Genomic DNA, 14,814 nt, shown 5'->3' with positions numbered 1-14,814 from the left:
AAAACTGTAGTAGAGGGAATACAAAGGAGACTGACTGCAACTATTAATTTCAGACACTACTTTATTTAAGGATTTTGATTGACAAAGTTAAATTAAATTTGGTGGAACATAACTCTCAGTTTTTAAAATTCCGGTCAGAAACTTATTTTTCTTTTAATTTTGTAATTGAAGGAATTTTTGGTGCGTGCGCTCATATTAATGTTTACTTTAAGTTTAAGTTAATTTGATGTGATTTTGTTTTACTTTTACTTTTATTTATTTTTTATTTTTTAACACCAAATAAAGATGAATTAAAAGAGATAAGGGAAATTGTGTAAAAACTTCGTTTAGAAAGAACTGATTTTTTAGAAAATAAACTAGAAATGTTGTTAACTATGCAAGGAATAGAAAAAAGCAAGTTGAAAAAAAAACTTCTAAAGTTTTCTACAAATTAATGATGTCAGGAGTTAAATGTCTAGTTCTTTTTCGACATAATATTTTTCAGGTCGCCTCCTCGATAAAGCCAGATAATAAGAAATGTGGATCGAAAAATATAAACTTTTAAACTAGGAAATTTTAGGATTTTATACAAAAACATTTCTTTTTTTCCAATAAAAATTCGCGGGTCATTTCTTGCATAATTTCCGGAAGCCATAAAAAGGAATTAATATTCGTGACAAGTATCAAAAATGATGGATGATTTAAAAATTATTCGTCTAAGAAATCTCCAAAAAAAGAGAGTGTTTCAAATTTGAAACATCAAAAACCTAAGAAACTTTATTTAAGCTTGTTGGAATATTAATGCATGATGACATTAAATGAAATAAAATAACGTTTTTCTTATTGCCCTTTTACATGGGCTACTCTTAAATTAAAAGAAACATCATACCGTTAAGAAATATTTTGTCTCTAATTTGGCCTTCATGCTTTACATATGTCACAAACGCCTTTACGCTTCAAACATTAACATTTTTTAACTTAAGTGGTGTGTCATTCTATTTTGAAAATTTCAAGACGTTTTGCCTTCATGCACTAGGGTTGAACAAAAATAAATGTTATAACCCCGAAACAGTGAGTTATAATTATGACAATAGCGATTTTGTCTGCAATTCCATTTGAAAATTATTTTTGATGTTTTGACATTGAATTTTAGATTTTTGAGCATTTTTTTTAACTTTTGGAACTTATATCATTTTTATTTGAAGCTTTGGGCAGTAAATCCTTACTTCCTTTGAACTCCAATTCCACTCAAATTGAGGTTGAATCGTAGTTAAAAACAGTCCATTTTTAAACCTCACCTCAAATTTATTTCAAAATCTCTTATCACGTGCACAAACTATACCTACGATATTTTTTGAATAGCAAGTTCGTTTGCAAACATGAATTAAGAGTAGTGTGTCCATCAGTCACCACCTAAATTTGCAAACACAAATCAGATAAAAACTCATTTTCAAGTCTTCCCTTATGTAATACTGAGTCAAAATAAAACGAAACACCTGAATACAGAGCTTTGGACGTTAACCTTAACCTTATAATTTTTGTTTTAAATACAATTTTAGGTTAAAATGACGACCTTGGAGCAAAAATAATAGAATTATACAGTCAAGGAACAGATCTTAAATTTAATACAAAATATCAAACTGTGACTTTGACGTTTACTGTTTTGTGATTGGTTAGATTTAGACAACAATAGGGACTGGAAGATAAATTAATTTTCTAGTATCTGCTGGCCAGGTGTCAAGAAAAATCAATCTTACCATTAAGTCGAGTCTCATTATGTCGAAATGACAGCTGATCATGTGTTTTTATTCAACTGATAGCTGAACTTTATTCATTTAAGATTTAACTAGTTTCTACACCGTTCCATTTGATGTTTTGGTTACATTTTAAAATAGAAAAAGGAATAATTAATAAGTCTTTACATTACAAAATACTAGTCTTTATTACGAGATTTTTTTAAAGAACAATAGATTTTGGTTCGAAGTTTTTTCGTCGTCCATAGCTCAAGAACCAGAAAAGATATCAACTTAAAATTAATTTTAATATACAGATAATAATGCAGAAAGATGCAGAAATGGCTCTCAAGATTGCGTGGGTGGTTTAAAAAAAGGTGAACATTTTGGTTAACCCTAAATATCTCCAATGATACCGAACCAGTACTTTTTGGACTAAAATCCGATTAACGGGTTTTTTCTATGAATTAAAAACTGAAAAAAAATTTAAACTTCGAAAATTTAACGAATACAAAATGATTTCATCTCCAAACTAATATTTTGCAACGAAAAATAACGATTTTAAAAACTGGTAAAATTTTGAGAAAAATCAAATTGACAGTTTTTTTTATGAAAAGGAAAAGCCTAAAAAAAGCATTACTCAAAGTTGGTAAAAATTGATTTTCCATTCAAATATCTTTTCAAAAACTTGAGATTATGGCTTCAAACATATTTTATATTATAAAAAATATTTTTTGGAACATTAGGAAAAATTTTGAGAAAAATCAAATTGACAGTTTTTACAACAAATAAAAACCTTAACAAAAAAATTATTAAAAGTTGGTAAAAATTGAATTTCAACTCAAATATCTTTCAAAATTTAAAATATGTTATTTATATTTTTATTTTTTTAAATTGCTTTTATCTTGGGCAACGGCCTAGTCATTGATAAAGCTTCGGTTCCCATCGATCACCGAAATCAAGCATCAGTGAGCGTGGTTAGTAGAAAGATGGAGGACCGTCTCGAAACCTACCGCGTGCTGTTGTCATGTGTTCTTTCTTTCTTTCTGTTGTTCTTTCTCTTCTGTCCTTCTGTCTTGTATTAATGTCTGGTATTGTTATCACCTTACATAGCCTTAGTTGCTCAAGGTGCAGAGTAGTGTGAAATGTAATGTAATGTAATGCTTTTATATTTTACAAAATATTGTTTTAAGATTCAGTAAAATTTTGAGAAGAATCGTATTGACTGTTTCCTTACAAAAAAATTCAAAAAAAGTTGATAAAAATTGATTTTCGACTCAAATACCTTTTCAAAAATTTGAGATATTGGCTTCCAGATAATTTAATCTTATTAGAAATATTGTTTTCAACATTCAGAAAATTTTAAGAAAAATCAAATTGACAGTTTTTTCAACAAAAAATTAAAACCCTAAAAAAAACAATACTAAAACTTGGTAAAAATTTACTTTGGACTCAAATAGCTTTTCAAAAATTAAAAATAACATCCAATTTAATTATATATTTATTGATTGCATAACACTCTGTTCACACTGCAGTTAAAGCTTACTATATGATCTATGTTTTAAGCTAAATATTTAAATATGATAATATGAAACACCCAGTTTAATCTGATAGAGATAATAATATTCTATTTGAAAAGAACAGAGTATACGAAAAGGAAATTACATTTCTAAGATCTGAGACATCTGTTTTATTTTAGGTTTTTTCTTTTTGTATTATTATCTCATCGTCAGCAAAATACTATGTACTACGTTTTAGGTAAAAGTTTCTATAGATTTCAAATAGAACATGTGTTTTGAAAAGTGAAAGAAAATCAACGGATGCTGTAGCTGTTAGATGTTAACTATGTGATGCTGATGAAAAGTTTCAAAAGACAAGCCATATTCTCTCTATAAAACATCAGCAAAACTCTTGGAGACAAGTGAAGTGAATGTCAGCCATTTTTAAGGATACATTTATATTGTAAAATATGATTTGATAACTTACTGCGAGCGGGGAGTATATTTACTCCATCTACATTTATTACATTTTCATTATGAAATTGAAAAATAAAATAAAGCAGATTTTTAGCTAAACGAGAGATTATGTATCTGCAAGATATGTAAGACTTTAAAGTAGGTGAGTTTTACAATTTTTGACGCAGAAACTACTTACGACAAAATCCGAAAATGAATGACAAAACACTTTTTCAAGGATCTCAAATTGTAATCCCTGTAAGATATTGAAAGTTTAGTCATTAATTTGAGCACTAAGAAATTGAACATAATATTGTATTCATTTTCGAAAAAAAATGCAAAGCTTTTTTTTGAACTTTTAATTCAGAGATTAAAGGACATTTCAGTAGAATCTGACTCAAAAAAAATATAGTTGTATTGTAAAATAAATTTGTATTGTTCATTCATTGAATCTTTATGTTTATTTTAAAACATAAAACTCACATCAAAAAATATAAAAACATCGACATGAATACAATATGAGTCAAGGACATAACAGAAAACACCCTTCCTATTGTATTAAAACGTGAATGGTTTAAACGTTGTGCAGTGCATTTGGCCTTTAAAAAGCTCAAATGTGAGTTTAATGCTTCATAGAAAAATATTCACTACTGGGACATACTGCCACTGGACCATATAACTTATATTATGGCTCATGTATTTGTTGTAAACATTGTGCATATTCATTGATGAGGTGAAGGGTGAAACCTTAGCATATTCACTTGAATAGTTCTGAGGAATTCCAGACACCAAGAGTGCTTTATGTTAGCTATTTTATCTACTCGTGTGTTGTAAATATTTGTTCTTGCATTGTGCGATGGTAATATTTAGTTCACAGGAATTCAATTATTTGCTTTGTAACAGCCATAAGGTATATTAAAGTACATTTATAGATATTATGTACATTGTTAATTATATGTATTTATATACAATAATCATAATTTACATTAATGAAATATCCAATTAACTATAACCCTCGTAAATATATAATACTACTATTTGTCGAGCTTAAGGAATTATACGTGTTTGGATAGGATATAGAGAATCTATGAAGATGGAGTGGGTGGTACCTAGACCTACCTTTCTAACTTATTGCAAGCCTTATTGCTAATAATGCAATATGAAGGGCGTTTGTGTGTATTTTTTGGTTTGTTTTGTTTTTAGAAAACGTGCTTAAATGATTAAATGGAATTTGAATACGATATTTACCTAAATTTAATTTACATTAGGCATAAAATGTCTGCATCACTGCCTCAAAGAGATAAGACATTTTATGAAAATATTTGTATTGAAGGGTATATTCATCTTATAGCTATCTAATATTTGTATGGAGTTTATGTAGATATGTATTGAGGAATGTGTTGTTTTGACAAGGAATTTGAGTTCAATAAAACCTTAATACAAACACAAACGGCCTTTATAGATCTTAAGGCAATATTATGATTTAAAGTAATTGTAACTGCCTTGAAGGTGAGAAGTAAGTTTAAAGTAAATTGATATATTCTAAATATTTGCTTTAAGAAATTAAATGGCCAAAGTAATAAAAAAAGTATTGTAATTTTTTAGGGTATTTGATATCATTAGAGATATACACCAAAATAATGTTTTGTTTAAACAAAGCCAAAAAGGGATATTCTGGTCTTGATTTTTGTTAACTTATCCAGATAAAAATTTAAACATTTCTCGAAGTTTTTATGACAAAGAATTTCTCTTTGAAGATTTGTAAATTCCTCCCAATTTAGATGGCAAAGGGAGGGATTAAACACAAAACCTCCGACATGATTGTCTTTCGCACAAACTATCACGCCACTTTTTCTAGTGTCAGAGATATTGACTTCAAATCTAAAACAAAGTTTGTTTAATCCTACATATCTCTCGAAGCAATAAAGCTAAAGACTTCCACTATATTTTATATGTTACATTGTTGCCTGACAAAATTAATTAAAGAGTTTTTGATTATAAATCAAAACATTAAAAAGAAAACTGAAACTCCATTAATTTGCGAACAATAAATAATAATAGAAAGCATTTAGGAATATCGTTTTTAACAATTGATAACATTTTTAGGAACATTAAAGTGACTTTTTATTAACAACAAATAAAAACCTAAAATAAAATACTACTGTAAATTGGTAACGATTGACTCAAATAACTTTTCAACAATTAACGTTGTTTAGTACAATTGTCAGAAAATTAAATGTTTAGTTGTTTTTAAAAAAAAAAATCTACAAAACATAACTCGAATAGCTCGAGAACAAATAAGGGTATAGACTTCGCGAGCCTTACAAGCAAAAGAGTTGATAAGAACATGGACTTCTTAGATGAAAAAGAGGGAGCATGAGAAGAGCGCAAACTTTGATAAAGGGATGTCACAACATGAATAAGGTTTGTAAATTTTATCAAAAGGTACAAAATACCTCCCAAGGGTACCAGCCATGAACCGAAGCCTATATGGACGATCAGGGGAAAGTCGGTTGTAGTATAACCGCAGTCTATGTTGAAAATATGGAAAGATCACTTCTCCAAATTATATAATGGCGATGACGAACCGAATTTCTCTGTAAAGAAGATAGAACTACTCAACCTAGGCGACGCAAATCAAAAATTCTGCCTGCCCGACCTAGACGAAGTGAAGATCTAAGCTATATCTAAACTAAAATCAAACAAAGCTGCTGGAGCCGCTGCCGAATTATTCAATGCATCAGGTGATTACTTGGTAGGGAGCATGAACCAACTCATCTGCAAAATATGGTCTGAATAAAGCATGTCCGATGAGTGAAATTTCAGCTTAGTTTGCCCAATACACAAAAAAGAAGACAGATATTATAGACATGCTTAACTTAAACACCTTCTGTTTAATACTCATTTCACGGGGGGCCTACTCACAATGTCAGGACCAAGAAAAGTTTCAACACCCCAGGGCGAGGTCTATCTTGCACCTCTTGTATTCTAAGGGCCATAGGAGTAAACAGAACCCTTGGAACATCATTAAGCTCAGCATACGGCAATCACAGCCACCACGATACTCCCACTAGGGGGCGTAACTCTTAGACAGGCTGAGCCAAGTCGACCAGTGTCAATGAGACACCAGAACTGACAAGACTCGGTGGCTCCAGTCTCCCGTGGTACCCGAATATAGCTTCAGGTCAAGCTTCGCAACTGTTAAGGTTACTTCCAGATGGACTCCTCATAGTCCAAGGCCTGGTAGCCTTTATGTTACTCTGCGCGACCACCAGCTGAAGAACTGGTTGCAATGCAGAGCAACACCATAGAAAAAACAAAAAATATGCTGGACCGCACGGCCACCAGTATATACAACTGATAGAAGATCAACAGAGGAATCTCGGTTCCCAGGTCAAACTACACTACAAGCTAGACAACATTAGTTGACTAGCCTTCTCTCCTACCTACAAAAACTTGGTTTGCAGAAATCTCTAGGTTCCCAGCAGTTTCCCTATTACTAAGGATTGCTCTGAAGACCTACTTATCTTCGTTTCTAGTGACGCCAATACTAGAGAGATCTCTAATATCTACAAAAAAAGAGACCCTCTAAATTACGCAAACTACAGATGCCGCATAATGTGAACGTTTAAAGCCGTTCGTCAGATCTTGGAAAAAAAACCATTAACTTTAATTCGATACCCATCATCTCTTTATCGATTTTAAAGCCGCCTATGACTGCATCTAGAGAGAAGAGCTCTACAGAGAAATTTTCAATTTTGGCATCCCTGTCAAACTTATCCGTTTGTGCAGAATGAAGATGGGGAATGCACGCTGCTCTATCAAGGTCAGAAATGATCTCAACGATGAATTTTATGTCAAAAAAGATTTCAGACAAGGCGATGCAACTCCTTCAACACCGTTCTGGAAAAAATTGTGCAAAACTCAACCGTCATCTTCAAAACATCCATCCAATTACTCTAAAAGGCAGATGCTGTTGACCTAATTGGAAGATCAAACCGTGATGTCAGTGGAGCGTTTTTGAGTATTGCGATGGAAGCGAAGAAGATGGGTTTAGTGGTCAATGAGGGCAAGACCAAGTATATACTGTCATCAACAAAGGACATTGAACGACGACGTCTTGGACAAAACGTCACCATGGACAGCTATAACTTTAAGGTAGTTAAGGAATTTGTCTATCTGAGCACCGCTATAAACACATACAACGACACCGGCGCTGAAATCAAACGAAAAATAACTCTTGCAAATCGCTGCTTCTTTGGACTTAGAAGGCAATTGAGAAGTAAAGTCTTCTCTCGAGCATCTAAAACCTCCATCTATAAGACTATCACCATCCCGGTTCTCATTTATGGCGCTGAGGTCTGGACCCTGTGAAAGAAAAATGAGAGCGTCTAAGGATGCTTCGATAGAAAAATTCTTCGGGTGATTTTTGGTCCCGTATGAATAGATGGAGAAGAAGATATAACGACGAACTATACAGGCTGTACAGCGACACTGACCTTTTCAACAAAATTAAAGTTTAACGACTTATATGGCTGGATTCATGTAGAGCAAATAGACATAAACGCTCCAGCTCGGAAAGTCTTTGAATCCCATCTCGAGGGACAGCGCAGTAGAGGAAGACCGCGACTAAGGTGGCGCACGCAAGTGTGTAAAGACCTTAACCAACTTGGCGTGCAAAAATTGCTGGTTTAAGCTCCGGTCTGTCCCGGACTGTAGCGACACCTCAAATAAGCAAGTATAGACTTAAACATTATTCTATTCAAAGCTTCGTTGTTGACGTAAGATAATTTTCTTTTCAAAAAATCTCGGTACAAAAACAGATATGGAAATTAAACTTATGTTATCATATGACATATGTTGTTGCTATCTTTTAGTTAATTTTGTATACAAATCCAAAGGACGACATTTTTTTAGAGAACACGAAAAACTGATTGTTATCATGTGTTTTGACTCAAGCATTAGTTGTACAATGAATAATATTGATTGCAATTTAGTTTAGTTTACACAAAATATTTTTCCAAGCTTTTAAAAAGTCTAGAAAAGTAGACACACAGGTATAGATAGGAAAGAAGTTCGAAGTGTTCGAAGTAACCGATTCCAATTATTCTAACTCCTTTAAATCAGTGACTCAATTATGCAAATAATTAAAAAATTAAAACTTTCTCCCACTCTCTGTGGCATGTTTAACAAGTTTCGATGCCATATTTAATAATATTAAACTTTAAAGTCATTCTTAGAAAAGAGTGGTTTTTATTTTTATCCTAGATCACCTTGAAAATTCCTGATTTCCTTTGAATATTCAGTTTCAAAAAATGCAACAAAATGTAATCTTTCCAGAATTCAAAAGTCCAACAAACAAATGCGAATAACAATATTAACTTTTCAAATTTCACATATGAAAAAAGTACGTATACGCCCAAGTGAACCGACTAACGCTAAAATCAAACGTTATCCTTGTTATGTTTTGTTTGCTTGGAAAACAAAAGATTATAAATATATTGTCATTACAAAAGATATATTCATTCAATTCTAGGGAAATCTACATCACGTGGAAATTTAATCCACTCAAAACAAAAACCTTTGCACAGTTTATTTTTTTCGAAGAAATTTCCTATTTGATTCAGAATCACTTTTTAGTGAGAAAACCCTTATTTAAAAAAAGTAAATGTGCGTGCTTAACTTTAAACATTCAATTCAAAATATGTTTAGGGTATATAATTTTAATCATGATATGATTAAAGCATAAGCAGTCAAATTCACAAACTGTTGGTTTTTCAGAAACAGCTCTTGTCATTTTAATGACTTTTTAAATGAAAACATTTTGAAAAACCGTTCGACAGAATTTTATTTTGATGGAGTTTTTAGAATATATTACTTCCACCGCAAAAATTAAGAATGAAATTCATTTGTTAGCTTTTGCGGAATTATTGTCTTTCAGCCTCCTATTTAGATGGAACAACTTGGATCCCACGTGCATGTCTAATTGAAAACTAATTACCTCAGTTTTCATATGAAAAATACTAAAATTCTGACGAAATATGATGATAAATTGTACATCATTAAGGATTTGGTTGGCATAATTTTGTCAAACTTTTACTTTTTCTTGTAAATTCTACCTGCCTGTGTTATGTGTAACCATAACATCATGATATCGATATGTTTTTCAATTATATAATATCAAAACCATTTTGGCTAATAGCACCTTATCTATCAAGGTTTTCAATTTAAATTATTTGTGAGTGAGAAGCTACTCTTACACATACGTGAGCAAAATTTACTAATGATATATTCATCATTATGAAATAGGATAGTTAATTTAATAAAGCACTTAATCAAATCGATCTGACAATTGCTTTCAATTATAATCTTATATAGCTTCCTTTGTTACATAGGTACACTTACGAATATAATTAAAAACATTTACTCGTACATACTATAAATGTGTGTTACTTGTAACGAAATTCTACTTCAAGGACATTATTTGAACAAAATAATAACCTTCATCATTTTCGACAAAACCATAAAAATTGTAGGAAGGTAGGTAAGGTACTTTTATTATTTCAACACTCATAAACTCACCTATATGCATACACTGAGAAAAAATCTATGGACTCAACACATACATTTATTAACATCCCATAGGAATTTATTGTAATTGGTCTGATTTACCGAATTGAAAATTTTGACATTTCACGACGTTTGAAGGCCCCTCGAGTGGAAATAAAAGATGTCTGTGAGTGCGTTTGTATACGTACGTTCGTACGTCCGTAGGTCCGTTCGTTCGTGACGTTTTTTTTGTCGTCTATAGCTCAAGAACTCAGTGGAGATATCGACTCCAAATAAATTTTGTTATACAGATAATAATGCGGAAGGATGCAGAAAGGACTCTTTTGCGAGGGTTCGACAAATTCTCCAAAAGTAATTGAGTAAAAGAGTAAAATATCTCACGAATCAATTAAGCTAGCGTTATAAAATTTGATTAAAATTTAATATTATATATTATGACGTGATAACACACTGATATATTTTTGGAAAAAAAAATCCAACTAACGTTTTTTTTTATAAATCAAAAAAAATAAGAAAAATATTTTTTCACCTCGAATATTTATTTATTTATTTTATTTATTTATTTAAAATTTGTGTAGTACCCGTAGCATGATGGTTAGTGCGTTGGACTGTCATGCAAGGGGTCTGGGTTCAATCCCTGCCTGTGCCACCTTAATTAAAAAAAAAAAAAAAATAATAATTTTAGCGGGTACTGCCTCTTGCGAGGAATTGACAAATCCTTCAAGAGTAATTCTTGTCATGAAAAAGTGCTTTCTCGAACTAGCCGTTCGGATTCGGCCTTAAATTGTAGGTCCCTTCCATTCCTGACAACAGTACTCGCACACAGGAATGGTTGAGAGTTGTAAGTCACTAGGCCCTGGTTCACAACGGACTGTTGCGCCACCCCATTTGATTTTTTGATTTAAAATTTGTAAAATGGCTTCGAGTCTTGTGACGTGGGCGGTCAATTAAGATGACCATACTGTACCAGCATATTCCAAGACTGGTCTCACAAATGAAACACAAAGTAATTTTAAAACATAAGGATCACGGAAATCAGGGCCAAATCTCTTAATAAAAGCCAGAACTCTATTTGCTTTTTTAACTATGAAGTTAATATGTTCATTGAATGTTAGTTAAGGATCTAAGACAACACCTAAGTCAGAAAATACATATACTCTACTTAAAGGACAAGAATCAAACGTGTAACTAAACACGATTGGAACTTTTTTGCGTGTTAAACTCATGGTTTTACATTTGTCAACATTGAAAACAAGACGATTATTATTGCACCATTCCCTGAATAATATTAAGTCTTCTTGCAAGAGAAGAGAGTCAGATGTTAATTTTTTTTTTAATTTTAATGTCATCAGCATATATTAGGACAGACGAATTTTGTATGATCGAAACTAAGTCATTTATAAATAAAACAAATAGAATAGGACCAAGGTGACTACCCTGGTGGACACCAGAATTCACAACAAATGAACTTGAACACTCATTACTAAATTTAACACTTTAACGTCTATCTTGCAAATATGAGGAGATCCAGTTTAAGAAACTGTCGTTAAAACCTTGCTGTGATAGTTTGAAAAGTAATGTTTTATGACACAATTTATCAAAGGCCTTGCTGAAATCAGTAAAGATACAATTTACTTGTTAACGTTTTTCAAAAACATCTAAACAAAAGGACGTAAAGTGAAACAGATTAGAAACAGTTGAACGCTTTTTAACAAAACCATGCTGGTTATCACAGATAATTGAACTACAGTGAAAAGAAAGAACGCTACATACCATTGACTCAAATAGTTTAGGTTTCACAGATAGTTTAGCAATAGGTCGGTAGTTCATTATTTTATTATGTATTATGAAGGAGCTCTTCCGGATAAAAGGAAATAATGAGTTACTTAAGGACGTGTTGAAAAGAACACATAACGGGTGTGCTAAATATGCAGCATTTGTTTAAAATGGATGATGGTATACACCGTCGGGACCAGGGCTAAAACATTCGTCAAGTTGTAGGACACTATTAGGGATCGTATCTTCACTAACAACGAAATTGATAGAATTTAAGTGGGAAAAATTTATAACAGTGGTAGATGTGTTAGGAAATCTTATATTATAGTATTTTAATCTACAAAAGCATCTTTGAAGTAGTTTCCAAACATGTTCGCAACCAGATCGAGTGTTTTTCCAAAACGGTTCTTTACACCGTTTAGTTGACTTAAGCCACATGAAGACATATTTTAGAAACAAAACATGATCTCATCTCCAAAATAATTTTGTGCTATAAGGAATAACGTTTTTGACATCTGTTAAAAGTTTGAGAAAAATCGAATTGACAGGTTTTTAACAAAAAAAAAATAAAAACATAAAAAAAATTACTAAAAAAATCGTTAAAATTGATTTTCGACTCAAATATCTTTCAATTATTTTTTTTATAAAAATATTGTTTAACACATTTGGAAAAATTTTGAAAAAAAAATTGAATTGACAGTTTTTTAACAAAAAAATAAAAAATTAAACGAAAATTAACAAAAGTTGGCAAAAATTGGTATTCGACGGACGGGATGGGAAGTCATCAGTGTGGGTCACACCCGAGCACATTTTTTACGTATTGCATTGATTTTTGCACACATCATTTTTGTTTTCATTACATACGTGATCGCAGACATATGACAAACATTACCTAGGTTTTCTGCAAAAGCTTCTAATCTTCTGTAATCAGTAAAGCTCGGGTTTACTAGCCTCTTTGCGTTGATTAATTACATCTAAATGCTAAATGGGCTCATGATATAACACTATGTCAGCAATCAGAAGTCTATGGACTCATTACGTTAGTTTTAATATATTTTACAATTCATTTATTCCAACTTAGCTACAATAAGTAGAAATTGCAGTAGAAATTGCATGCACTTAGTAGTAACATCTTTTAAGTCGTTACATAATTCTTTGTGCTGAAACCAAAAATCTTTGTGCTCGTTACATAAATTTATTTTTATGTAGGTACTTATTGTAAAACTATTGATAAAATGTATATGAATAATGTTTAAACTTATTGCATAAATCTACATTTGATTCATAGTATAAGTTCATGTTACCATTACAAACTTTTATTTTTAATGTATAATGTAAATGTATGTTCTTATTGTATAAATATTGATAAAATGTATGCACTAAAGATATAAAATGAAAAAATGTCGAAGCCCATTACATAAATCTAAAAACGTAATCATTACATAAACTCATGTAACCATTACAAACATTTTGTTTCAGTTTGCTCTTTGAAATGAAACCATCACAAGTACATTTCAATCATTGAAGGTATGTTTTGTACATTAATACATAAAAACCTCTTTACTGAATCATTTAGTTTTTCGCTCAGTGTATTCTGATTAAGTCTACATAATTACAAAGGATATGTATTGTTGTCGACTTCATTTCCCATCACATAAGTACATTTAGGTAGAACTCGTACACAATAAAGACAAACCCCAAAAATTGACTAAAAGCCTCATTTCAAAATAACAAAAACATATACAGGTACACATACATACGTTTAGAAGAAGGATAATAAACATGAACAAAGTATAGGTAAGTACCTTACCAAACAAATACTCGAAAACATTATCTCAATCATCTTCAATGTTACCAGCAGTCAACATCAGCAGACACATCCTCGATGATTTCCTTGAGTAATATTTTAACTTTTTTGATTGTTAAAATCTTTATCTGAGCAAGGAAGAAGAAGTCTATATGTCGTCAGATACTTAAGTAAGAAGGTATCTTTGTATATACTTCTCATGTGTTTTGTAAGTGTACATATTAGACAATAAACATAATCACAGTTTTATATATGTCTATACACTCATATATTCGTGCTTAATGTGAGATTTATTTTTGTTGCTCTGTGAGTTGTCTCTCTCTCAACGGACATATTACTTACTTCGGAACGTTGTTTTAATAATAAATCTTGAGAAACAAGGAATATCTATTCTATCTGCTCAAAAGATACATTCGTAGGAAGGATGAAGATGAAGGTGTTGATTTTTATTATTTTTATTTCAAAATATACCTATCTAAACATCCGACATAAGGAAAGATATAAAACGCTAAAGAGTATATGAATGCTCTTGTGGAATGTGTATGTTATTATTTCACACTCAAGGTACCTATATCTATAAAATAATTTTTTACAAGGCTTACAGAATGTTTTACAAAAAATGGCACATAATGTTTTAAGTTGGGACAAATATTGAAGACAAAAACCTCGGTTTCTCATGTAAACTCTAATGGAAAGTGACATGCGTTGACATACACATTACGTTTAGGTGTTTTAACGACAGAGAACCCATTTTGATCGTTTGCACAAGTTCTTAAACGCTGTTTCTATTTTCGGATCTAATATTTATTTGGCAAAAGAGACCGAATAAATAGCAGCCATTTTAACATGCAGTTTTATCAATTTTCCAACTTATTTATAGAAATATGGACAATATGTGACTTCTTCAACATTTTTTTGGAGGAGAAAGCAGAATCTCAAAAGATTGTTCGGCTATTGGAACATGCGAGTGGCATTGTCACCATCATCAGAAACT

Source organism: Eupeodes corollae, chromosome 3, assembly GCF_945859685.1.
Source record: "Eupeodes corollae chromosome 3, idEupCoro1.1, whole genome shotgun sequence".
Lineage (NCBI taxonomy): Eukaryota > Metazoa > Arthropoda > Insecta > Diptera > Syrphidae > Eupeodes > Eupeodes corollae.
This window is presented reverse-complemented; position numbering follows the sequence as displayed.